The 27,760-nt window shown below is 33.5% G+C and overlaps 1 protein-coding gene across 14 annotated transcripts in view; it reads left to right on the top strand.

Annotated features, from left to right (window-relative positions):
* The first annotated feature begins 4,263 nt into the window (after window positions 1-4,263).
* Window positions 4,264-27,760, top strand: part of LOC143249525 (semaphorin-1A-like) — a 135,239-nt gene continuing 111,742 nt past the window's right edge. For 2 of the 14 annotated variants that reach the window (XM_076499524.1, XM_076499523.1), the window contains exon 1: window positions 5,449-5,927. The gene's annotated coding sequence lies outside the window, so the exon portion shown is untranslated. Of the gene's footprint in view, window positions 4,400-5,448; window positions 5,928-13,686; window positions 13,828-27,760 lie in introns of those variants that run through there. The other 12 variants (XM_076499527.1, XM_076499518.1, XM_076499522.1 and 9 more) reach the window with 10 other exon arrangements.

Genomic DNA, 27,760 nt, shown 5'->3' with positions numbered 1-27,760 from the left:
TAATAATTCTGTCGTGGAATCTTTGCCCCCGAAATGCATGGTTGCTTGTGATAAAAAGGCTTAATCAGATGGCTTTCAAAAATACTGTAATTATGTATTTTAGAAACTAGGCTCCATGAACCTTTATGTAGAATACAATGAATTAAAAGAAGGCTAAATTAGTAGATCAGAAATAGATGACCTAAAATGAAATACATTTAATGATTTGTTGTTGTTTTTTATTTCGTGCAAAGCTACATGAGGGCTATCAGCGCTAGTCGTCCCTAATTTCGTAGTGTAAGACCAGCGGGAAGTCAGCTAGTCATCACCAGCCACAGCCAACTAACTCTTGAGCTACTATTTTACCACCGAATAGTGGGATTGACCGTAACATTATAACGCCCCCAGGGTTGAAATGGCGAACATGTTTGGTGCGACGGGGATTCGAAATCGCGACCGTCAGATTACGAGTCGAGCGCCTTAACCATCTGGTCACACCGCGTCCCCTACATTAATGAGCAGAATTCTGTTTAAGACTGTACCAAAATATTCACTGCTTTAAATCAATACTCCTTAAACCTTCGACCAATAAATAATAATTATAATTATGGAATTGCATTGAAACACCAGTTAAGATCCTTGCTGTTTCAACATTTTCGACCGTAATCGTAATAGCACCATTCACCACGGTCAACCAGCTTAAACAATCTACATCCAACATCATAATCTAGTAGATATTATAATATTCTTTTTTATAGAAGTATATGTTTTCTGGTCACTACATAAAAGTCAAAATAGGAGGGGAAGAAGGTCAAACTCCATCTTTAATACAGAGACCTACCATCAACTTTGGTTACATATAAGTTTCAATAGTGTTAAGCTTTTATAACCTATTTTACTAACTAAGATTGAGTTTGTGGTCCAAAGTGACGATTAAGTATAAAAATATGCAGATTCTAAAATGAATGTGGTAAATGAAGATTAAAAGCCGAAAAGATAAGGTAAAGAAGTTAAAACAAAAAGAAAATGCTCTTTGTGTATGATGACCATTAGTGTTTATTTTTACATTAACCTTATTTGTGTTTTTATATTCAAAATTTCCACCACGTATTGATCCTTGTTACATCATGATAAGCCTAAAATGTTACTCTAACTGAAGAAAAAATCCAAGATAGCTTGTCACAGAACTTCCTAGTTTCCGTTTGCCTCAGGTAAGCTCACCTCTAACAAGCTTTGATACGCTTCCTGTCTTACCCTACATCAGTACATCTTATTTCTAACACCTCTGTAATAGGAGTATAAAAACATTCACAGAAAGTGTTTGAATTCTATATAATTTGAACAAAATTTTGTTTGTTTGTTTTGGGTATTCGCGCAAAGCTACTTAAGGATTATATATGTCAGCCGTCGATAATTTTAAATTGACAGACTAAAGGGAAATAGCTGGTCAACAAAACCGGTCGCCATCTCTTGGACTCTTCTAATCAAATATAGTATTTATTGGGAATTTCACAACGCTTCCACGACCTCAAAGAACGGTGAGCAATTTTACGGTAACGGGACTCAAATCATGGACCTCCGATTTAACAGTAAAGGGCTCTAACACCGATGTCACTCCTAACATGGACAAATAAATGAATGATGAAGGAAAATAATTTACAACTAACTAAATCACAACTCATAAAGTACGAATGGATGTAAGAATCAAATCATATCAAATACTAAGCTGTAACAACAGACTTGTTTTAAAAGTCTTTTCTCCCCGATATATTAATGCTTTTAATTAATAGTATCAAGAACAATTTCATGGATGAGACATTTTTTGTTTGTTTGTTTGTTTTGGAATTTCGCATAAAGCTACTCGAGGGCTATCTGTGCTAGTCGTCATTAATTTAGCAGTGTAAGACTAGAAGGAAGGCAGCTAGTCATCACCACCCACCGCCAACTCTTGGGCTACTCTTTTACCAACGAATAGTGGGATTGACCGTCACATTATAACGCCCCCACGGCTGGGAGGGCGAGCATGTTTGTCGAGACTCGGGCGCGAACCCGCGACCCTCAGATTACGAAGCGCACGCCTTAACGCGTTAGGCCAGGATGAGAAATATAAATACTAACTACTTCATAGCATTTATTTACGTCCTCCAGAAAAGCCAGAACTGCTCCTCCAGTTTTTTACATATTCTTTATTACCTCTGGCCTGGTTACGGGAATGTTTCTCATTCCATGAAGCTGGTCTCAGATGTACTAAAACAGAAGTTGATTTACAGAAAAAGTGTAAGATAGTACTTTCTACAATAATTTCTGTCCAAGGTAGGCAGTCGTGATCTTTGCAGTGCATCAAACTAATAATTTGTCAGGCTTGCGAGATGTAACTTGACTTTAATCTTTTGCAGTGTGATTTGAACTGAATGCAGTAGTTTTGTGCGATGGAATTATTTTTGTTAATGCCACAGAATCAACAAAGAAATTCTGTCAAGCCAGGCTATCAAGATAATTGACATTGCATGTTTTGTGTTGTGGTGCTTGGTCTGCCATTTCTTTGGTGTAGAAAACCTGGACACTAAACTTTGGAATAGTCCAAAGATAGCAACAACGATATCTCCATTTTCGAGCATGCTGGCAGGACTACCGTCTTTCTCTGATCGCAAGAGACGTCGAACTTTCTTATTTCACGTTCAGTTTAGAAGGTTGTCCAAAAATTCAGTAAACCTTGTTAATGTGAAATCCATCAATTTTCTGAACCCTTGTCATTGAACACGTGTGCACGTGAAACGCATACTATAAATGTATGATATAACGCCGTCATATTATGTTAAGGGTCAAGAAACTGCACTACTTCTTAGATCATATATTTTTTGCTGTTTTTCAAATTCTAAATTAAAATTACATATACTCATAGAAATACTACAGCTCACATATACTTATTTATATATTTCTTTAATTATCTCAGTTGTTATTTTTTTTAGTTTAAATCGTTCTGAAATTAGTCAAAATAGTATATCCAGTATTTTAAAAAATGTAAGGTTTTAAGTTGGCATTTCAGTTACTCAATTTTAAACTCTTTTCAGTTTTAAGAGAACAAAGAAATTATGTGACATTACTATCGGTATTATGTAATATATTGTTTATTTGTTATGTGTGTGTGCTTTCTTATAGCAAAACCACATCGGGCTATCTGCTGAGTCCACCCAGGGGAATCGAACCTCTGATTTTAGCGTTGTAAATCCATAGACTTACCGCTGTATCAGTAGGGAACATTTGTTTGCTATGAATTTCGCACAAAGCTACACGTGGACTATCTGCGATAGCCGTCCCTTATTTAACAATGAAAGACAAGAGGAATAGCAGATACTCGTCACCACCCTCCGCCAACTCTTGGGATACGTTTTTACTAACGAATAATGGGATTGAACGTAACATTACGCTCCACGGGTGAAAGGGTGAGCATGTTTGGTGAGTCGTAGATTCGAACCCACGACCTGCAAATTGTGAGTCGAGAGCCCTAACCACCTAACTATGCCAGGCTCATGTAATTTATCTCAGATGATGGGTGAGATATGGTTGATGGTTGCGCTCAAAGGTGCGTCGTGGAAGGTCCAAGATTCGAGCCCCCGAAAGAACGTTGAACTATCCTGCATTTTCAGTTGTGAAGGCGTTATATACAATCAATGCTGCTATTTTGGTAAGAGTAACTGTGTAGAAGGCGGGTGCTACTCAATAGTTATTTTCTCTTCGACCAACAGTTCAAAAATCAGGAACTGTTATGCCTGAATCTTGGGTGTCCTTCACGCAGCCGTTTAGCCTATGTGTTGGTTGCTTAAGGTGAAAAATACCATATACACAGGAGATAAATCTTTCACTAGGAAGAGTATTAGTTCTCAGAAACTAGAGTGATATAAGCATAATAGAATGGTTGTAACGACCATATTTGTTTCATATAACTCCTAAAAATAAAAATTAAAGGAATAGGAACAATATGTTAAATATTACTGCGTTTCACTTTCATTTAACATTCAATACACATAAAAAAGTATATGTACATATATGTTAGCGCTGTTTGGACGTGTTGACTTTGTTTTTATTAATAAAGTAATAGCACTGATGATAAAATAACAACACTCTAAAAACTGTAGCTTTTGCTTATCCACTATTTTGCTTTTATAATAACATGTAAGGTGAACTGTATTTAACAACACTGATAAACTTTGCATTACGTCAAACGTGACATTACACAACCTTGAGATGTCTTACTCCAGCTGAGTATGCTCGTTATAAAGAGGCCTGTCAGTAAGTGCGTGGACAGCACACGAGTGGTGTTGTCCTTGACGGTATTCTATAATGCGCAGACGTATTATAAGATTGTTCTGTACGATATCATAATGTATCAGCTTGTTGTCACTACTGCGCTGTCCCATAGGTACGTGCAATATAAAAAATGAAAGTTTACTTTTTAAGCATTTTCGTAATTAGGACATGTTGTTACTATGTGTGAAAACTGCAGCTAAATCGCTACCTTGTATGCATTGTACGATTTTCTTGGTGATTAGTTATTAAGCAAATACTAGTATCTATATACATAAAACATTCAACCCAATCATTAGAAACGCTTTCTTATTTATGCGGGTAACGTATAAACTACCAGTGATCCCCCAGTGGCACATTAGTATGTTTACAGACTTACAATGCTAAAAGCCAGGTTTCGATACCGGTGGTGGGTAGAGAACAGATAGCCCTTTGTGTAGTTTCGTACTTAATTACAACCAACAACAGCACTAGTAGTGATTGCCTGTAGTTAATACGATCATTAGATGGTAATGTACAATATCAGCCATTACTTCTACTGTGTACTAAATAAGATAAACTCAATATTGAATGAGAATAATGAAAGAAACACTAATTTTTTGTTCAAAAATCATAATGTAACCTAAAGGAGAACGATGTAGGTCTATGTTACCCTACTCGAAATGTGAATCGGGGGATGTGAAATTCACGTTCCGTTGTCACAAAAACAGTAAGAATTATGGTCAACTACAACAATTCTGTTAAACGTCTTTCTAGTCAAAAATAAGTATGGCTATTTGGATGTGGCTTTAGTGTAGCATTAAACGAAAATTCTAAGCAAATGAACAAGTTAAAGGGCATTTCGCTTACTATATTCAACAAGATGATTTCTAGTATTTATAACAAAACCTATTAAAAATGTTTTTTTCGAGAAAACTTAAAAGAACCTAAAAAGAACGCTTTATGTTTTGTAACGATGACATTTTAGTAAGTATATCCTATAATGTGAAAGAGTGATTTATGGAAGAACATCGTTAATGGTTAAAAAGAAAAAGAAACGAAGAAATTAAGACTGAACAATGCAGTTCTTTCAATTCCAAACCTATCACAGAATATGGCTGAAATGACGTTGCGACAAGTCACGTGCCGATATCTGTGTGTGCCGTAGCCAATCCACTGGCGAACGCTTCGCAGCCTCAAATACAAGCGTTGAGAACCTTGTTAACTAGAAGCAGTGAATATTTTCAGTAGGTTCGTGAATTGTCGTGTATCTAGTGTTAGTCTCTTTATTGTGAGATATGAATTCTAGAGTTTTGCTCTACAGTCGATAACTATTAACGAAATTAATCAAATACAAAACAAAAAAGACCGTAGTTAAATCATAACTTATCGCTTAAAAACGTCAACGACGGTGCATACAAACATTAACGAGTATGCTGTGCTGAGTGCGACCCTCTGAAATTCGTGATTTGGCTGTACTGTACACCCTGTATCAGTGTAGCCTACTTTTGTGAGGGTTGTAGAACTTTTCTCCTGCATAGACTGTACTACTTCTACAAATACTAGTAGTAGAACTGAAAGTCAAGAATAAGTTGTGGTGTTTCATGTGATATTTCCCGAAAACATCACATAACGGTACTGTTATTTTTATCAACAATTCCTAGGTAAGTTAACCGGAAGTTTTTTGCTCTCGAACAACAAACTAAAACAATCGTGCTTCCCCCCTCCACAAACACTTTTGATATATTGTGTGAAAATGAAATAGAAAAAAAATATCTAAATTTGATATTGAGGCGTTTTATTTACGATACCCTTTATCGTAATTACAGTGTGAATTGTACGCTATAGTTTAAAATACTGGAAGGAAAATGTTTTATATATCTTTATTTATCAGTTTCTTGTCTATGGGTTTAAACTGTTACGGGTTTAACAGTTTTACTAAAGTTAGTAAAAATAAAATAACATCTTAAATTTAAGTTTCATATCGTAGCAAAAACAAAGCATCTGGGTTATACTAACAAATTTTGGGTTATTTTAATATTAACTTCTGAGTGTTTGAAGCGCATTCCTGGTATGGTAATAATATACCAAATATAATGGTGTAGTGTATTTTGTTTTTATATATTTTCAAGATCTGAAATCTTTTTTAACAATAAACCAAAAGCTAGACTATATAGTTGATTTTAAAAAAAATTCTATAATAAGGTTTTATTGATTCTTATTTGTATTTATGCAAATAATTTTTCAAGTTTGACTGATAAATATTAATGCTTAAAGTAATGGTTATTATGTAAAGCATAAGCATAAAAAAATAGTATTTAATAATACAATAAGTATTTTGTCTACCTTAATAGAGATACAAACTTAAAATAATTTAAAGTTTTAGAGTATAACAAAAATTCACTGTGTTAGTTTTATAATTTGAAAGTCAAAATTCTTGAGGTTATAGTTTGTCAAATACACTCAATATTTACTGTAAATTAGTATAAAAGTTGAAACGGCCCTTATTAGTTCAGTGAAATAGGCACTTTTTGGATGTTATCTCTATCATTACTTTGTAAAAATAAACAGTTGTATAGCACTTGGAATGAGACTGAAGGTAAAAGCAGGCCTCCCTTGAATCATGCATTTATGATATAAATGTATGGGAGGAAACATAACAGGTGTTTTGGTGGATTTAAAATATTTTTAAATATACATATGAATAAGTTAATTTTCATTATTATATATTTTTTAAGGATTTGTAATTTTATTTGTTCATTTAATAGTTATTTCTCTCAGGAATGGAATCATGGCAAAAGTATTATGATATTAACATTTTCAGAGAAAGTTAAATCATTTTGAATACTTATATGCATGTTCAGGAAAAGAAAGTGCTAGATGATTAGAAATTCTAGAAAAGGTAAGGAAGCAAGGAAAATTAAAAGTGTGCTGTGAAAAAAATTAGCTATGTATTTAATGAATCTACTGTGGAAAGCCAGGTACCCATTACAGATAGACTTGGTCATTTATAGGATAAGTATGCATGTTTGATAGTCATCTTATTTTCAGTAAAGACAATTTCAGCCACCACAACCATGTTATTGAAATCTTAAAAGCCTGCAATAGATACTTTAACTTCCTATAAATAAAGTAAAACATGGACACATTTAGAAGCTCTTTGAAGACTATAACCAATCTGAAGTTAAAAATCTACAGGACCAAAAAGTGAAAGATAACACAAAGTCCCAAAATAAATCTCTGTAAGAATAGCCTAGAAGTCACAATACATGCATTAGATAAGCTAGAAAGTTAAAGTTCACATGTCATAATTGTAACTATCTCATTTTGAAATAATGTACTATGCCAAATTATATCATTTCAAGAATCAGGGAAGTTACAAAGGAACTTAGCTAAATTTTTTATAGCCAAGTATTTCAAAGGTTAGAAAATGTCTGTACTTTGTGTAAAAGATTGGCTCATAGAAGCTGCATGTAATAAGGAACAAGAGACAAATATGCTATCAGAAGTTTGTCTTGGTAAAATGATATATATGATCAATACAGAAAATGAATACATTTTGGAGATAGATGTTCAAGAAGTGTGTATATAGTATGTGTGTGTACAAATACTGTACTTAAGTTGCTTGTATATGAATGCAGTATGTATGTATCCTTAAATTTCTTTCATAGTATGGCTTAAAAACCCAGTGCATTACATATCAGTTACCACTTTGAAGATTAAATTTTATCAATTTTTCTACATGTAATAGCTGATAAACTTGAATGTCCTAAGTAAGCCACAAAGTTAGTAGCTGGGATTTATGTAAACAAGATTCAAATTTAATTTGAACAGTTGTTTGATTAAAGAGAGAGAGAGAGAGAGGCTTGTAGATGGAGAAGTGTCAGAGTTATTAGAAATTAAATACACATAGTACAGTATGTTTTGTATTGAGCTTCTAAGTAGAATTTTTGATTGGCAAATAATTTACTTTCTAGAAAATGAAACCTTGGTAATGTATTTGAAGAACTACAGGTTATTACATTGGATCAAAGTGATTTGCTTACAATTTTATAAAGTTAAAAAATCAGAATTTTACTTTTTCTGTCCTGGACAACAAATTTGAGGCATTAATTTTTCTTGTTGCCAGTTTTATCAGAGCTGTTTAAAGTGTAGTTGGTGTTAAGTGTTTTTGCTAAACATAAATACAGTATCTTAACATTAACTTTAAAAAACTTGCAAAACTACATAATAATACAATTATTTTCTAGTTTATACTCTGAATTTTGACAAATTGTCTCCCTCTGATCTTGTGACAACTTTTTACACAATTAACGTATTTTAACAGATAATGAATTTTTCTGAAAGCTTGTTCATAAGACATAATTTGAATTACCTAAAGAATCATCACCCCAAGCTTTGACAGGGTAATGATTCTTCAGTTGGGACAGTGTGGGGTACTTATTCTTCAGGTGATCTCAAGTAGGAAATTTTTAAGTCTTGAAATATTTTGCATTTTGAAACCCAAAAATTTAGAAATATTTGATAAATTTGGGAAGTTTCAGTAATTTTTTAGTTGAATATCATTTTGATATAATGCAAACAGTTGAATTACCAGATTGAATTGTTTGTTTTGAATTTTGTACAAGCTACTCAAGGGCTATCTGCGCTAGCTGTCCCTAATTTAGCAGTTTAAGACTAGAGAGAAGAAAGCTAGTCATCACCACCCACTGCCAACTCTTGGGCTACTCTTTCACCAATGAATAGTGGGATTGACCATCACATTATAATGCCCCTATGGGTGAAAGGGCGAGCATGTTTGGTGCAACAAGGATTCGAACCTGTGAACCAGATTGAAATAATGTTGGCTTAAATCAAGATTGATCACAACTGTAGTAATTCTTAGATCACCTTTGAATGTTTGACACAAAGAAGAAAACAAAATCTATGAGGGAGACTATGATTAACTATTTCTTTTCAAATGCTTTTGATATTTTGTTTTCATGTTGCTCTCAGCAGCCATTATGATAAATAGTGTAATTTTCAATATTTTCTATATAAATTTGAAACTTTTATAATATTTTATTCCCTGTAAACCTATTAATAAAGATGTATAAAACACAAAAATTTGTTATTTTGCATCTCTGTCACTCTTATACAGATTGTATTAATTGTGAGGTGGGGGTGATTATTCTTCAGGTGATTCCTTCATTTTACAAACTATAGGAAGTTTCTGTCATACAATTGAGTATTTCAGTGTTGCTTGTGTTATTAATACAAGCTGTCAAACTACATTAAACAAAACATGCTTGTCATCAAATACGTGGAATATTAGTAAAAGAAATTTTAATTAATATCCATATTAGAAGAATATGGTAGGTGATTTATTTTCATAGCATTGCTTGAAATGCAGCAATATCTTATTTTCAAGTCACTAATGCTTGGTTCAGTTCATTATCACATGGAGAGGTTTCAAAAACTACACGGACTTAAACTAGTTATCAATAAGTGGAATAGTTTATCTAACAACTTCCTATGGTTTTGAAAAGTAAAAATATCAGCCTGTCTGATTGAATACTGGAAGGACAATCAAAACTTTTTATGGAGAGCGATAGTCACAGATATCCATAATTTTTGTAAACTGAAGAGGTTATGTTGTAGTGAGTTAATGTGAGAGCTTTAAAAATATTAAAATTTTCATCATCTCTGCTTCATAAGAGACTGTATTATAAGCAGTGTTTTGTATATGTACACACACACACACACACACACACACACACCTTAATTGATTTACTTCTTGTTAGCTCCTCTACTGTATGTTTAACTAGGCTGGCATAATAGTTAATTATAAAATTTTGACAACTACAAACAGCCACATTACTTTTGATGTCAATATTGTAGTTAAATAGTATAAGAAACATGTGCTTCTTTCATCTACATTGTAAAAATCAAAAGGACAGAAGGTATTTGTTTTTCAGTACTAGCTAATCGTGTGTGTATATACAGGCTATTTTCAAGTTTCAGTATATATTTGGTATTCTGAAAAAGTATGTTGCAGACTAGGAAACTTGAATCACACCTTAGATACTCAGTACTGACTACATAAGTGTATAGTAAGTTAGTGAAATAAATGACAGTTTGTTACAAGAAACAAATATCTGCTGTTTTTGACAAAGTATACAGAATAATTTCTTGCTGTAAAACTATGTTATAATATCATATGTTGTAGGCAGTTTGAACCCAAGCATTTTGTATCATATTGAGGTGGAAAACTGTTTAAACTGAATATTAGGTGGGTGAAGAGAAATACGTAATGTTAATATAACAAAGTTTCCTGGTTATTTCACTTTATGTTACCCAGGAAGTTCAGTATACAACATAACATGTATTTATGATGAAACAGTTTCACAACCTGTACATTTAGTTTATTATTTCCTTCCTTTTTTATACTTATTACTTGGAGCCTTTAAACTTCAGTATAAGCAGGCAAGGCCAACTTTAATGCGTAAAACCTCTTTACTATAAATATATATCTGCTATTCAGGAATATAAGTAATTTTGTTTTACAAAAAATATGGGAAAAATACTGAGCTTTTTTTTTCATGTGTAGTTAACAAAATCTTATTAAATATGATTTTTAGTACTTTAATTTGATAACTGTTTTACAAACTTAATTTTTTGTAAGAACAAGAAAAAATTCTGATTGACAAAACAAGTTAGCATGTAATACTTTAAAATGTTTTCATGTGAAACTATTGTCTTCTGAATATTTAGTCTAATCCTATAATCAGAGTTGAGAAGTACATCTAACTGAGAAATTGCCTAATCCCTAACATATGGTTGATCCTAAGTTATTAAGAAATGTTCTAAATCACTAATTTGTTTTACACAAACCTGACCTGATAACAATAAAAAAAACATGTACTCTCCACTGTTCAACTAATATATCCACAGTATTTGAGATTCACATCCCATGAAGACTACTTTTTATTCAGCTTTCTACAGCTTGTTTATCCCCTGTCCAATTTTTCTTCAATGTAATAAACCTGTAGACGTTTTTTTCATTTTATCACCATACATTTTTTTGCAGAATATAATTTTTCATATGATTATATTTTGGTAGCTTCCTTGCTTTTTTCATTTTTATGAACATACTCAAGTCTAGATTTTTAAACCTAGAATAAGACCATGCCAGATAAATATATGAAATATTTTGTAAGGCTTGCATAAATATTTTTTAATACTAATGGTATTCACCCATAAAACTTTTTTACATTTTACTAGTAAGAACCAATTGTAGTATAGCACTATTGTTATTATTATTATATAGTCATGACAACTTAGGGTTGAAAGTAAAGAAGAATGTGAGTATTTTAACCACACCATGTCCACTATATCTGGTTATGATAAGACACCTTTAACCCAAAACCAGGACTCTTAAATCTTTCTTTCTATGCAAATTTTGATTTTCACATTCAAATTAATTAATTGTATATATACAATATATTAGTGAAAATTAAATAGTTCTGGTAAAATTTACCAGCTTATTTTAGAAAAAAAAAGACCAGTTAAAGTTCTCAGACCTTATGTGGATTTAGCCACAATAGTAAAACATTTTGTTTTTATTACTTGAGTTAATAGAACTTGATTTGTCATCTGTTATGTCTAAATTGTTTTCTTTTGTGAAATGTATAGTAATTTTCGTGTACATAAGTGTGGCTTACAGAATGGCTGAGTTTCTCAAGCTTGTAGCTCCATCATCTTTTGACCAAATGATATCTAATTACAGTTTAGGATTCAGAATGTCAAACCCTTTTCGTTGATATATTTGACAATACCCAAAATCATATAGATTAATTTATTGTAATCTTGCCTGAGAGAAGTTTAGGCTGAGGATAGGCTGATATACATCGTGATGACTAAAAGTTATGTCGGGTATAGCGTGTCCCACGCTTGGTATTTATTGTTGGTGCACAAAAATGTAGCTTATAAAAAAAAAAAAAAAAAAAAAAAAAAAAATCTCATGTGAAGCATGATATGTGGAACTGATTTGGGGAAGCAGCAGATAAGGTGGATAATGATTAAAAACACGTGCAGAATACGTAAACTTGTAAAGGTTTAAATATGTGTGATTTTGTGGCATTATTATTTTTTAATGTAATGCAATATTTATAATTAAATTTCTTTATATCTTAAATCAAGTAAGCAAAGCAATGCTAACATAAAATGGTTTGAACATTTATGTAATTGTTTTCTTAAGTAATGAGTGTTTGTGAACTATACTGATTCAAAGTTTATATGCGTATGACAGTTTTAATACTTATTTTGTAGGTGTTGAAGTGTTTTTGTCCATATGACTTTCTTTTTGCAAACACGCAAAAAAACTTAAGCACGTCGTAAAACGGAAGTTTAACTTTGAAACAGTGTTTGATTCTAAAATAATTGTTAGACAAAGAAAGAAACTAGCATTTCGACCAGGATATATATGTGTAAAATAATACATTAACCTAGTTATTTCTTATTAAATCTAACTACGAAATACGAAATTAGGGATATCTCTTCTTCCTGTTTTTGCATAAGACAGATGACGGAAGCTACCTTTTTAATTCTTTGAGTACTGTTTTTGCTGAACTTATCAGCTGATGGCCATGCGTAACTCTAACTCACTAATGCGTACCAAAATCACTGTATCCAGTTTTAGTGGATGTATTTGAAACCAGTGCAACATCTCTGCGTGTGGAAAACTTTATATCGCTAACTTGTTTCAACATTCATATTTCGAAACAATCAACGTGTCACAATTTATGTAAACCAACTTTTCTAGCGTGTCATGAAATACGCACACTTACTTGAATAAGGTTATTCAGTGATTACGGGAGGAAACTGCGTAGTTACCACACGCGCGAGCGATGACACTTCAAAACAATATGTTAGTGTTTTAACTGATTTCCTGACATGAAAAATACCCTTTGCGTTGAGCTTGTTATTTGAATATTAGTGTTATACCACATTGACTCGTATATTGGGAAATAATCCAAGGTCGTTAATCGCCCTAGTGAATGATGTAAATTTTAAAGTTGTTATAATAAAGTTTAGATAAATTTAAAGTAAACCATGAGAGATTTATAAACGAAAAAGTGGCCAATGTACAAAATAAAATAATTTGATTGTTTACTAGTTAACAGAATCAAAGGTATAGTGTCGATTTTATTCTTCAAATATGTAAGTTTGTGTAGTAAATCAAACATTGTGTGGTACAAAAAGTAACTCGGTTTTACGAGAATATCTTTCGCAACATAGAATTTGTAAAGAGTTTCTTTGAAAACCCATACGTCAGCCAGTATGTGCATGCGTAATACCTGGAACTAAAGATTCATGTTTTATACTTCTGTAGCATATTCATTCTATTGGACTGCTTCTACCGTTGCACATCCCAGTGTCTTTTATCGACTCATCACGCAAATTATTGTTTTTCTGTTACGAAATATTTCCACAGTCCATTTAATACATTTGTATTTAAATATTATTTTACAATTTCAAAGTGGGCGGATTTTTTTTGTATACCGGAAACTCGCGCGCTTGCAAGTAAGTTATTTTAGATTTGATGAATCTGGTGTTTTGAATTATGAATGTTAGAAAAGTTACGACTCTGGTTTTGATTCTAAATAAAATCGTGCAATAACTAAACGTTTATGGCTGGTTCCCTGGTGGCGGGGTTACATCTCAAATTATGCCTAAAATAATCAGATAACTGATGGGTATTTCAAAACTGTAGTGTAAAAATTTGTAGTGATTAGTTAAAATAAAAAATGAGAAATTTAAAGTGTGTGTGTGTGTGTGTGTGTAATATACACCGGTATGTTTATCTTTTCTAATCCTAAACCATTTTAAATTGATTAAAATCCTGAAAATGGGGGGATCCAAGTAAATGCTGGAAAGATGACGTCTGTTTAAAACATTTAAGGCTCTAAATAGGTGTATGGTACATATTTCTCTACAAGTGGGTTTTCTCGACATCACTGATGGTGTATGGTATGGTTTGGCTTGTTTTGAATTTCGCGCCGAGCTACACGAGGGCTATCTGCGCTAACCGTTCTTAATTTAGCAGCGTAAAGCTAAAGGTAAGGCAGCCAGTTATCATCACCCACCGCCAACTCTTGGGCTACTCGTTTATCAACTGAATGGGATTGGCCGTCACATTATAATGCCCCCATGGCTGAAAGGGCGAGCATGTTTGGTGTGACGGGGTTTCGAATCCGCAACCCTCAGTCGAGTGCTTTAACCACCTGGTCATGTGAGGCCAGTTGGGTTATGTTAGGGCTTTGGACTTCGAAACGCGTGAGCCGGGTTCGATATCACTATGCTTCCTACACTTTAGGTTGTGAATGTGTTATAAGAGTGATAGTCAACCACTTAACGTAGGTTGTGTCTGCTCCCCCTCACCCCGGTCGGTAGTTCAAAAAGAGGGACATCGACAGATATGATTAGTAGTTTTATCATAAATATACAAAATAACACTTTGAAATTCTGGTTTATCTTTACAAAATTATAGTGCTACAATAGAACGAAATATACATGATGGATAGACATTTTATTTGCAGCTATAACCGATGGCGTATTTAGGTAGAGGCTAGAGGGAATAAGCCCCAGAGCCCATTGAAAATTTTATTCTACGTAAAATTACATGGGATGTGTGACCTACAAAAATGATTAGCTCCTGGGCCCACACAACCTTAAATCTGCCACTGGCTATAACGCCAGTATTGCTGGTTAGAACTTAGCATTGTTTGCACTAGTATTGTTTTATTAGCGAAGTCCATGTGTTCAGCATTAACTTTCGTTACTTAGTTATTTGTGTATGTACAAACGTGTGTTTATGAAAACAAAGTTTCAGATCGATCTTGCAAGACCTTCTTTCATGTATAAACTACGTGCACGTGTGTGTATGCACACACACACACACACACTCACGTGTATCAAGAAATTAAAAATAGGCCTTGGAAAGTATTGTCAGCAGCGGAATCAAGTTACATTGGACTACATGTTCGATGTGCTGTATATTTTGTGTACTGTAGAAAAGGAGGTCAAGTAGATGTTTTTCTTGTTGTCTGTTACAGTGTATTATACGATAAAGTGGCTTTGTAGAGTGCGTGCCAGAAGTGTGTGTAAAGGCAACTTTGACTTTCGGCCTTAACGTGAAGTAGTGCCACTTTTCCCTTATTAAAACAGAATCGATATGTGAACAAACATTAAATTTTGAAAGGACTGTTTCAAATAACGAAACCATTTTTAAGTTTTCAAAGTTAAAAAGAAGCATACATTATAAGCAAATGCCTGAAATATGTAACAGTGTACAGTTATTTGGATAAGAAATGCAAAGAAATTTTTTTTCCAATGCGCTAATGTGAAGTTATCACAAGATAGCGCATAAATGTGTGTGTGTGTGTGTATATATATTCAAACCATTTACTATCCTAACTCCGAAATTACCAGTGGGATCCCGAATTCCATTAAATAAATTTTTCTCAACTATTCGTACACCAATTTGCTTGTGGATCCATCCATGACTATTGGTTAGAGGGCCTTTGATAGTATACGAAAAATGAAAGAAAAATCTCGTCAGTATTGCAATTAACCGAACTAATTGCTGGTGAGAATCCTTTACGTATTTTAGTAAGAAAATGAGCGACTTCCACCCAATTTTTGTGGTCAGTTTAATAAACTGAATGCTGTTAAAAACAAAAGCACACAATTATTTAACACGTGGGTTCATAAGTACGAAATATGTAAAAGTTAGTGTTATTATCTGGCATTATTTTGTTATTTTATCTATTGTCGATTTTACACATGCCTATGTGCCGTTTTATTCACATCTATTTTGTGTATGTGTGTGTAGGAGAAAAAATTAATATATTCATATTACGAAACTAAAATATTTGTATTCTCTAAAGGGAACTCGGGTGAACCCCGAGTTCCAAGTTTCTTAATTTTATGTTTTAATTTCAATATCATGGGGGTAAATTAAATTCCTTAGACTCAATTCCATCATGGAGGACGTAATACAAGCTTCCTTTCGTCTTAGATGGACGTGTATGACAGATAATAATGAAACTGTAGCCAAAACCCAACATATCTTATTCAAGCAAACACTTGCAGGTTTTCAATAAATTTGAAATAAGTCATCAATAAGAGAATTTGGGGTTGGGTGTGTGATTACTTATGAATACTTCAGCTTCGTGTACACAACTCCATTCGAATAGAAACCGCAATAATATTAATGTAATATACGATCAGCCAAATGGAACCCCGAGATCATTACGATATTATCTTTCTAAAACGAAGGACAACTCAAGAGGCTCGTCCGAATATTTTGTTTCCGTGGGATATATCGAATTCATATTCAGAGAATGAAATAAAAATATCAAATTAGGTTTTAGGAATTAAAGTACCGACAAATGCATGAAACAGTTGTGTGATGCTGTTGAAATCGTGTCATGTTTGTACGTAAGCTAGTCTAACAGAAATATTTTTAACAGTTGAATTTGATACGCATGTGACATTAATCACGCGTAAACAGTTGTAATAAACTTCTCGTGCTATTTGATCACCATAATGCCTTGATTGTATTGTAACTGTCTCACATTTTACAGTATGTTTAAATGTGCTAAAAACTGAACGTGATGAAAGATTTAAAAGTTCGTCGTTTTAACAAGTTTACTTGCCATCATTAGAAGTATTACGAAACAATGCGTTCAGGCAGCAGAAACAGGATTAAACTTTGTAGCAGACTGCTTGTCTCATTTTGTGAATGGGGTTGTTTCATTTGTTACGTTACCCCAGTAGTTATTTCTTGTTAAGTTCGTATAATTCAATTGTGATGGGAATTTGATAATTTGACTAGTCAGTGACCATGGTGTGTGGTCATCTACTCCTGCGTATTTTCGCATTAACATACTTTGTTTATTTGTTCGTATGAATTTCGCGTAAAGCTACACGAGGACTGTCTGTGCTAGTCGTCCCTAATTTGACAGTGTAAGACTAAAGGGAATGCAGCTAGTCATCACCATCCACCGCCAACTCTTGGGCTACTCTTTTACCAACAAATAGTAAGATTGACCGTCACATTATAATTTCCCACACGGCTGAAAGGGTGAGCATGTTTGGTGTGACAGGGATTCGAACCCCCGACTCTCAGATTATGAATCAAGTGCCTTAACCACCTGGTCATGCTGGGCCAACATGTTTTGGACCATAACATTGGACAAGGTTTGAGTTTGGGGTTTTTCTTAGTATTTGGAATATATACGTTAATTATTTATCATCGTATTTTATATTAACGGCGTGTATTGGTTTCTTTACGTGAATTAGTTACACAAGTCATTCGTTCTGGTGTAATTTTATGACATTAACGTTCCTTCATGTTTTTTATTTCAAATGTTTCGAAACTTGCTTGTTTAATACATAGTTATACCACTTACGTTATAGTAATCGTTTGGTCTAACATAATGCAGTATAAAGAGTCTGTATTCTAGTTGCTGATATTTGAGCCACATATTTTTTTTTTCAATTTAACTAAATATTCCATAGATAGAATTATTGTGATCATGTAACTTAAACTTTTGTAAGGTAGATAGCTGTTGCTATTTGTTCCAGAATTTCAAATATTTCGCGTAAATTTCTGGAACTCTTTGCGATCTAGGAAAAAAAAAAAAAAGATACGCCAACCATCGTGCTGAATTTAGTCCAAAAGAGACAGGAAACACGCTCACGATGCGTCAGTCTTACAACAACTTCCTGTGGTTTACCAACAGGAAGCACCTGGACAAGGTATTGTAAGAGGCGTCTGTCTAGTCGACGTTACTCAGAATGAGTTTTACGTGAAAGATGAACCTTGGTCACGTGTATGTAAACTTTTCAGTTAAGTACATAAATAATAGGAAAGCCAGGTATCATTCTGTAATGTAAATGTGAACATATATACATATGAATAAAAAATACTTTGAATTTTCATATTCTATTCATGTTGAAAAACTGAAAAGCACTTTTCCAGTAATATCATTCGAGTGTTCTTCAGTTTCTTGGACTTGTAAAGCAATGAATAGTAAATTTAAGTGATAATGACATTGTTATCGAGTCTTACTATTAATTAGTATGCAAATTTTATAAACTGCGTAGTAGTCGAATGACACTAGGAAAGCGCTATTCTTTTTTCATTTTCAAATCTTCATAAAATGAGAAAATTCACGGTTGCGTTTTCTTGTTCAGTTATTATTGCTTAAGTAGGCTTTGGAACTTGTATATAATTGTACATAACAATTAACTACATTAAAACATGGGCAAACAGCTGACAGTTGTTTGTGACAGATACATGCACGGCAGCATTTGGTTTTCTCTTTTGCAAAGTATTTTTAAGAATAAATCTAAGCCTCCCATTGAAACCTATAAAAACATTTTTTGTTCTCACAGTAGGCCAAAGACCTTTTACAACTTAAGTTTGAAAGTAAATCTTTATTTTTAAACGGAAATTTCAATAAATTTTCGTCAGTGCAAACGTGACGTTAACATAGTTTTTTTAATAAGAGATTATTGGAAATTCAAATATTTTTCTTAATTTTTAATGTGGAGAAATAATTTAGACTTCATTTTCGGATCTTAGTGATTTAAATTTCTAGCATCGCACACAAGGTAATGAATTTACTTTGTGGAAATGTTACAGGTGGGTATGGAAATTCACATTTGTTATTAGTTAACTGCTCTATATTTCTAGTAAAAGGAAGTTTTAAAACTTTCTGGAGTAGCATCCTTGAGGCCTATAAACTAGTTTAGCTTATATGTACACATTTTGTTTTTCATACATACATTGAGGATTGAAAACGTACGTTTTATGTACACTTACTCTATGTAGAAGTATAATTTGCTGATTATTTAAGTAAACTCTACGAAATGTTGCAAAGAAGACTATAACGTAAAGTATCAACTCTCATCAACGTATATATAGCGTGAGAAGGAATTTATAATTACAGGAAACATGCCTTTTGGATTTTGGGTATGGTCAGAGTGCGATATAAGTGATTAATCTTGACTGCATTTACTTATTTAATGTTTGTGAATAAAATTTTATTCTAATTAAGCGAGATCAGCCTACATATGTGTGCAGGTAGGTAAGTTCCTTTTATTTGTGTATTCAGAAATGAATACAACCCCCACAACACAACTACAACCCCCCTCCTTTTTTTAAAAGCTTTTGTCAACGACAACAGAAAGAAAGGATAGAATAAACTGTTTTTATATTGTGATACCATAAAAGTAATTACTTTATAAATATTCACAAACCTATATTATTGCACTTTTTTTTCTAACTTTATCAAGCTATTGTATAGGTAGGTGTCTTTGAATTTTTCTTTTCACTAAGTGATGACTCATGTTAATTTTGATCAGTTATTAGCATATGTAAGTAGATAGATGACAATCTCTGTTTATAATGTCAGTGTGTATAAAAATAGAATTAACTTTTATACAAATTACTGTAGATTATACATACGACTTTCATGATGCTTGAAAGCTAGATATTAAAGAAAAAAGCCAGATAAATCTGAGCACGTACGCAGCTTGGTTCATTTTCTTTTACTGCAAGAGATTGCAGAGGTGTTATATTTGTTGCAATAAGTAAAACTAAATTTCGTTATACAGAAATATGTGTTGTATTATGTATGATACGTTGCAGGTTGTTCAGTTTTAATTAATTCAGATTTTACTGAGTGAACATAGTGTTTTTCAGTTTGGCTGTTTCCATGAGGCAAGTGTGTAGGTTTCTAACTTATTGTAATTTTAAAATAAAACCAAAGTAATTTTCATTGAATTGTTGCTTGACTTTGAAACAGCTTTTTAATAAGTGTATCCATATCACTGTTTTGTTTATGTGTGTATGTTCAGAATGTTTGATTTCCTGAGCCAAAACAAACTGCATCTTTGACTGTATTTATTTGTGTTTAATTAATGTATTTTGCTGTTTTAGTAATGTGTGTAAATGAACATAAAACATCTGCCTTTAATGGTACAGCAGTATTTCTGTGTACTTACTGTATTAGTATCTGCGTTTCGATACCCGTAGTGGGCATGGATAGCACAGATGGCCCATTGTGTAACTTTGTGCTTAATTACAAACAGAAAAAAACCCCATAAAACCTCATTTCTTCATCTCAGTAAATGTATGAAAAAATAAATTGCAAATATCAAAGTTAAACTACATGGTTTACTTTAAGGTGTAAACGCTGTATTCAACTGCAATCTTATGGAATAATTTTAAATGTATTTTCAGTAATAACCCTGGTGGCTAAGCAGTAATACGAGGACTTGCAACTTAAAAATCGGGTTTCAATAGCCAATGTGAGAAGAGCATAGATAACGAACCTAGTGCGTTAACAAACAGAAAAACAATATTTAAGCTAGTTTATTTCTTTCAATTTGGAAAATCTTTTTTTTTCTCTCTTCGCCTCTAAGTTTCTGGATCAAATGATGCATTCAAGCTTGAATTCACGTGAGAGCAACCGGATAAAAGATAAAAAAAATGTTCTGTTGTTATCAACCAAAGTTTGGGAGTTCTAAGATAGTGTTTTTTTAAGAACCCAAGTTTAAGATTTTATGGATGTTATTTCTAAGATGAGCAGATTTTATTGCTTATATGATGATAAAATTCTCCTCGTGTTGTGAAAAATATCCGTGTCAACATAAAATAGCAACGTAGTCATAATTGCATGCAGTGCTTGAAGTGTAACAACTTAACAAGGGGGGATTCCGTAAATGTGAAGAAGTGGCGTGAATTTAATTATATCGTATATTAATAATTGCATAAAGATAATTCAAAATAACTGCTGCATAAAACGAACATTAAGGGCAAACTAATAAACTAACTTTGCTTGTCTTCTTCAACGTTTACAGAGAGAAGAACAGTACGAGTGCCTTTATTGAGGTTATGTCAGTCAGTGAAATCTCGCACTCGGTACATTACACCATACCTTTGATTTTGTTAATAACAGGTATGAAATTGAACCATAAGGCCTAAGTACTCCTATGGTTAAACAATGTGCAATATACTATATGTAGTTGTGGTATTCTCAAATAATCTGACTTCACGCTTGTGTCGGTTTCGCTTAATAATGGAAGAATCGAGAAGGCAACTTAAGGTAATCTGGATTTGAAAACAGACCTACTCTGGAGTTGTGTGAGAAATAAGGAGACTGGACACGTATAATGGAAAGTGACTCAACAAAAAAAGCAGCATGCATACCTGCGAAGTTACTTCTGTTGCCTTTACTGGATTGGTGAATAGATGTCATTTTTCTTTCCTCGCGACGAATACCTGGAGAATTATTTATGTTGAAACTAAGGAGGATTTCGAATATACCAAAGTTCTGCAACTAATTAATTAATTAATGCATGACAGGCTTATTTCGTTAATTATTAACAGAGTGGATGATCAGGATGCTCGAGAATAATAACACAAAAATCCTCGTATACTTTCTTTGCAATAGAATTACCATGTGACTGGTCATTTTCATACAGCGTTTGTTGGATGGAGCACACAAGACATGATTTACTTGGCCAGCAAAGGACATTGCAGTTATTGACCCTTTTCTACACTAAACTGCGAAACGTAGGCGTAATAATTTTATTTGCTATGGAGAACAAACACACAAAGGCGTCTTAAACGAAACAGTTTCAAAAGGTTTCTAGGCCACGTGTTTATGTCACAATCGTTTTTTTTTTTTTTTTAAATTTCGTGCAAAACTGTTCGAGGGCTATCTACGGTGGTCGTCCAGAGCAATTAGTTAACACCACGTACCAATAACTCTTGGTACTTTATACCAACGAAAAACCGAATTGATCCTTGTATCATAACACTCCCGTAATTTTGTGGGCGAGCAGGTTCGACGATGGGTTTCGATCATGACCCGGAGATAGAGTTGAACACTCTAACCACGAAGGCCAAACTGCATAGAAACAATTTAAATTTACAAAAAATATTAAAGTTCCCATATTAACGAAGGTGGTGGCAAGCACTTGGTACACCCTCACATCATATTGTTTCATTTTTTATTTTTGATTGACCTCGATGTCTGCTGTCTGAATATCTGTGCAATGCTGTATAGACGTAGTTAGGCCAAGAAATTTAACTTTCTTAAAAATCGTCTAGTTTATAAAACTATAAGAAAATTACTTTTTCTTCTTGAATAGTTGTAACCATAGAGAATAACTAAAACCAAAAAGGGGATACTTGTACTTGCTTCACAGACAGTACATAAATATACAAACAAGATAAGAAATCATGCTGACTGGAAGCAAAAACAATGTAACAAGTCAAAGGCATTGACCTGGTAAAGAAGTCTAAATTATGCGTGAGTCACTGCTTGAAGTGTATAATGTTTCTTCATAAGAATGCCACCAATGTTGGAGATTTCAATGCTTATGCTAGTTCATTTTTGTTTTTAAAAATTAGTTTAAACTGAAATTTTAGTTGCAAACCGTTAAAAAAATTCATATGATAAACAATATTTGAAAAAATCTGATTAATGAAGAGGGTATAAAACAAGTTGATGCGGTTCAACATGTTTATTTTTAACAAATTCAATTAATTATGCATGTTAACTAATTACATTACAGAAGGCAGCATTTTACATTCACAATTTCTTGGAAATGGCAAGCAGAATATGTACGTGCTCGTAGTGATACACTGATTTAACCATATTGTTGGTGTGATTTTTCTCTGTAGCAGATGTTTTTAGAGTGTTAGCTCTGAAAATTTTAATTTTTGAAGTGTTGATAATTGGAAAAAAAAAAATATTGCGAATGAAAGTTGGGAAACAAGATAATCCTAGACTTCCCGACGATACACATACAATAAAAACAAGTAGGGGTGTTTATAATGTCAAACCATTGTGGGACTCTTTTGTAAATTTAGACGTCATCACTATTCAAAGTTATGCAAATTGCCTGTTCTGTATAGAGGACGTTATTCCTTATGTAAGCTGAGATGGACCGTAGTGTCAGACAGGGAAAACAAGGAAAACAGGGAAATCATACTATTGGTAATATATAGATGTACACACACACACACCAGATAGATGACTCATCGGTAATTAGTTATCACCAACAGATGCAGCACGAATGGATGGTTTGGCTAAAAACGAAAGTACCTCTGCTCAGTACTTTCTTGTCAGTGCATAATAAATCAGTCATTTGGTGGAAGATTTTACTGAATGGCCACAGTGAGACCAACCAAAACCTCTCTTCGTGAAGACTTGTACTTTGACATGCTAGGAAGGAAAGATAATACCCCAATCCCTTCATCAATAGCAAAGTGATGCAACAGAAGCAGTAATTTCAAGCATTACAATAAGAGGAATATGTGAAGCAAACTCTAGTGTCCACAGAATCGTGGTGTGTCACCAGTTTCTCCTTCGTTGTCGGCGTCAATGGGCAGCAGATAATACCAGTTGTTATGCTGATAACTGATATTTTGTGTCGTTTGCTGACGTACCCAAATACTTCTTGAATGATCATGCACGAGTGTGGCATACAACCAGAGTATTTGGGGAGGATCAATAATGGGCTGGGGTAACATACGTGTGATACTGGATAATGTTATAAATACAAAATTATGGAGATTCCGTATTTTAGACATTTTACTGTTGCAGTAGGCTTTGTACTTGTGTCTCGATGTCCATCTTTATCGTGAATGAATAATCGAACGATGCTTTGAACAACAAACAATTAATCGTCTGGATTTTCTACCAGTATGCTAATTCACAAGATCTGAATCAGATTGACCATGCGTGTCTGTCTGATTATTTGTAGGCGCATGTTTTCAGCTATACTGCAATACTTCAAGGTAGCCTGAATGAATTGGCAACTGTATGTGTACTGTGGAATGATCTATCACAACACCGCCTACAGTTTTTAATTTCATCAAAGCCACAGTGTTATACAGCATGAAGCATTATACGCATGAAAAATATATACACACTGTTAATTTTTCTCCTGTTAACATAATACCTTGAACAACGGACATAAACGTATGTCAAAATAAGTTGTTCGAAGCTGGTTACTGTCGTATGTACTTATTGTTTGCCTCTTTCTCACAGACACACATCGGAAAAATTTCAAAGCACCAGATTCTCTACAGATTTGTGTTCTGGATGCCACCTTTCCAGTTTTTATGTATGAAAGCAGTTGATATTTTGCGTATTTTAGAAGGCAGCTTTGAGTTTTAACTATTTACAAAAAATATGCGATTAAAGTAGTTTTTGATTTGGAGGTGGTGGCGATCACTAACTGTGTTTTCGTTAATCTTTCTTTCCAAAATTAGGGACGGTTAAAACATAGCCCTTAAGTAGCTTTTCGCGTAATTCCATTAACAAATAATGGAATACTATGCTAATGATGAAAGGTATAGTACCTTGCCTTGTAACAACTTCTTTCACAGTAGATGGTACTCTTTATAATAGACCTGTTTCTGGACTAATGCTTTGCATCTTAATTTCTATCACAAGATGTTTTTGGCCAGTGTACCGAGATCAGTAACGTCTCACTTCTGTTTTTCATATGCTTTCTAAACTTCATCAATCGTGCTTCGGCGATGACTTTTGAGGACCCGTTTGAACAATCCAACCATGCATAAATCCATGTGAGATGCATCTTTTGATTAACTAGTACACCTATGAGTGGTGTAGTATGAATCCTGTTAGTACTTGAATTTTTCCGGAGGAATTGGTATATTGATTTGAACGTGAGGTGTGGTTGTTTGTCTTGATGGAGTCATACCGTGGTGTTATCCAATTGGTAGAAATACGATATTTTCTTACAGCATAGTAATTGATTGACATTTTAGCCTCTCCATACCATTTTTAATCGTAACTTGGAACTACCATAAATCATTTGGGAAACTTTCTGGCATGTGCTACACTTAAAATGCTATGATATCAATAGGATGATGGTAACCGGAAAGACTTTTATCTAATCGCATAAGTAGATATTTTCTTCGTCGAGTGCGATAAAATACGACAATTTATTGTATGCCTTTTGGACTTGTGCATTTGTTAAGTATCTTGTGCATAATGTCAATGACCAATGGTGAGAAGCTAATTTTCTTCACCATCTCTGGTGTGCATATGGTGTCGATTGTTGACTAGCTTGTTTTTCTCCTGCTTGAATCACATTTATTCTTGCTTTTCTAATGAACTTCAACATTAAAGATAACCTTTTTTGAAACGCTAGAATTCAGTGCCTCGCATGCTTTTATAATCACATAAAGGGGCGAACTTCGCGTCAGAAAGTTCTGTAACATAACCTGCCCAGAAGAAACTAATTTAAGATGTCATGTGCATTTAGAAATCGGAATACTTCAACTAGATATCACCAAGAGGGTCAGGCTTTTAACTTGTGTCGTCACAGGGTCATGGGGAGTGCTAATAGCAAGATTTAGATATGTGAATTACTCTCGTAGAGAGGCAGGACAATCTTCCCATCTTATCAGTCATTTCTTCTGGTGAGAAATTTCTCAATGTAGAAAAGCTGTCTTGTTGTTCTTTGGCCTCATGACTTTTATTGTCTTTTTATCTAATTAAAGATTCACTTTTACTTTGTCTTACATTGGGGTTGATCCTGTTCTTTATACTTAGTTAAGCCCGGCGTGGTCAGGTGGGTTAAGGCGTTCGACTAGTAATCTCAGGGTCACGGGTACGAATCCCCGTCACATCAAACATGCTCGCCATTTCAGCCGTGGGAATGTTATAATGTGACTGTCAATCCCACTATTTGTTGGTAAGAGTTGCCCAAGTGTTGGCGGTGGGTGGTGAGGACTAGTTGCCATCCCTTTAGTCTTCCTTGCTAAATTAGGGACGGCTAGCGCAGATAGTCCTCGTGTAGTTTTGCGCGAAATTCAAAAACAAACAATACTATCGTAGATCGTGAATAAACCTCAATAAAACTATAATATAAACTCTATTGTAGGAAAAGTAAGATGAACTTCTGTAAGTAGGGTTACCAGAATTGCGGAGTGAAAAACTGGGGTTTTTTGTTTTCCTATATATGGAATAACATTGTAACATCTCTGAAATGGTTTATATCATAATAACATACTGTTTACCATTAACCAATAATTTGATGCTTATAGCATTTTACAACCTTATACAAAGAAAATTTATTAAAAGCTTATTTAGTTAAAAATTAATAAATAAACGCGCTCAGGTTGTCTTGCACACACTCAAAATAAAAAAATGTCACTTCTTCGTCGTCTTTTTTGCGGTTGGACAGGCTTTCAAATCACAATTCCTGTAACTGCCCAATGACAGATTAAGTTAAAACGCAGCAGGGATGGAAGGAGCACTGTACTGTGTGGTATGTTTTTGTAAGGCGATTCTCCAGGTTTAAAGGAACAATGTATATAAGTCGTACGTATAAAACTCGCAGTTTGGTACAAATATTTTTTTTTATCAGGACAATTTAATGCTTTTATTATTTCTGATCAAGACAAAAAATATAAACACTAAGGGTAAAAACTGATACGATCCCAGTTTTACTGGGTCGTCTTATAACCATACTCATAAGTGGAGTTTTATATAAGTATTGTACACAGCAGTGGGTATTCCTTCTATCACGTTTAACATCTACTCGCAGGCATCACATGTGGGAGAGAAAAAGTACCGCGTTACTTAACCTCACAACACCCCATATTTACAACTACGCTTCACTGTCTGCACTTATTTGTGGGAAAGTCGTTGCTCTAAGTTGAGAGTAAAAACTTAAATAAACCGTAATGTTTCCATTCAGACTCTTTACAACAGTCGCATATTATATTAAGTGAACAGCCTAATACCTAGATATATATGTTACGAATTTCTGTTGTTAAATTAATGAAAAAATTCAATTATTTTAACTAATCCCCCTCTCGAAAAAGAGTATTATACTAAAGTTTCCCTATTAACCTTTCTGAGTGTGTTTTTATTTTTTGCAATGTAGTTTTTAATGCAGTTTTGTCTGTCTTTTTACGCACGAAATATTTTACCTTTGGCCTTGTTCTCTGAAGAGAGTTTTATTATATGCAATTGTGTGTATGTTGTTTTATTAAATAAATACGTCATTAGTCTATGTGCAGTACATACTTGTGAAGTGGATAATTACAGAAAATACAATATTAGAAATTCTTAAAAAATACTGTAAAAAATAACGGTGAATGATTGGCATCTTGACTGTCAGTGGATCGCTGTAATTTTAATATTAATTTTGTTTACAGTGAATATTTTAAGAAGGAAACGTCAAACGGCAGTTTACTCACATTTTACCGGTTATTGCTGTAATTTACCATAATATTTTGTAGTAATAAAATGGAATTTAGTGATATATACTTTGAAATTTTATTTTAGAAGAACATTTATGAAATCAGTTAACACTAAACAAACATAATTATTTTCACTTTAATAACAGTTTTTAGTACTACCAAATACTGCAGTTTGCACACTGT

This window comes from Tachypleus tridentatus, chromosome 4 (assembly GCF_004210375.1).
Source record: "Tachypleus tridentatus isolate NWPU-2018 chromosome 4, ASM421037v1, whole genome shotgun sequence".
NCBI classification, from domain to species: domain Eukaryota; kingdom Metazoa; phylum Arthropoda; class Merostomata; order Xiphosura; family Limulidae; genus Tachypleus; species Tachypleus tridentatus.
Note: the sequence above shows the minus strand (reverse complement) of the source record. Positions and strands in the feature narration are given on the sequence as shown.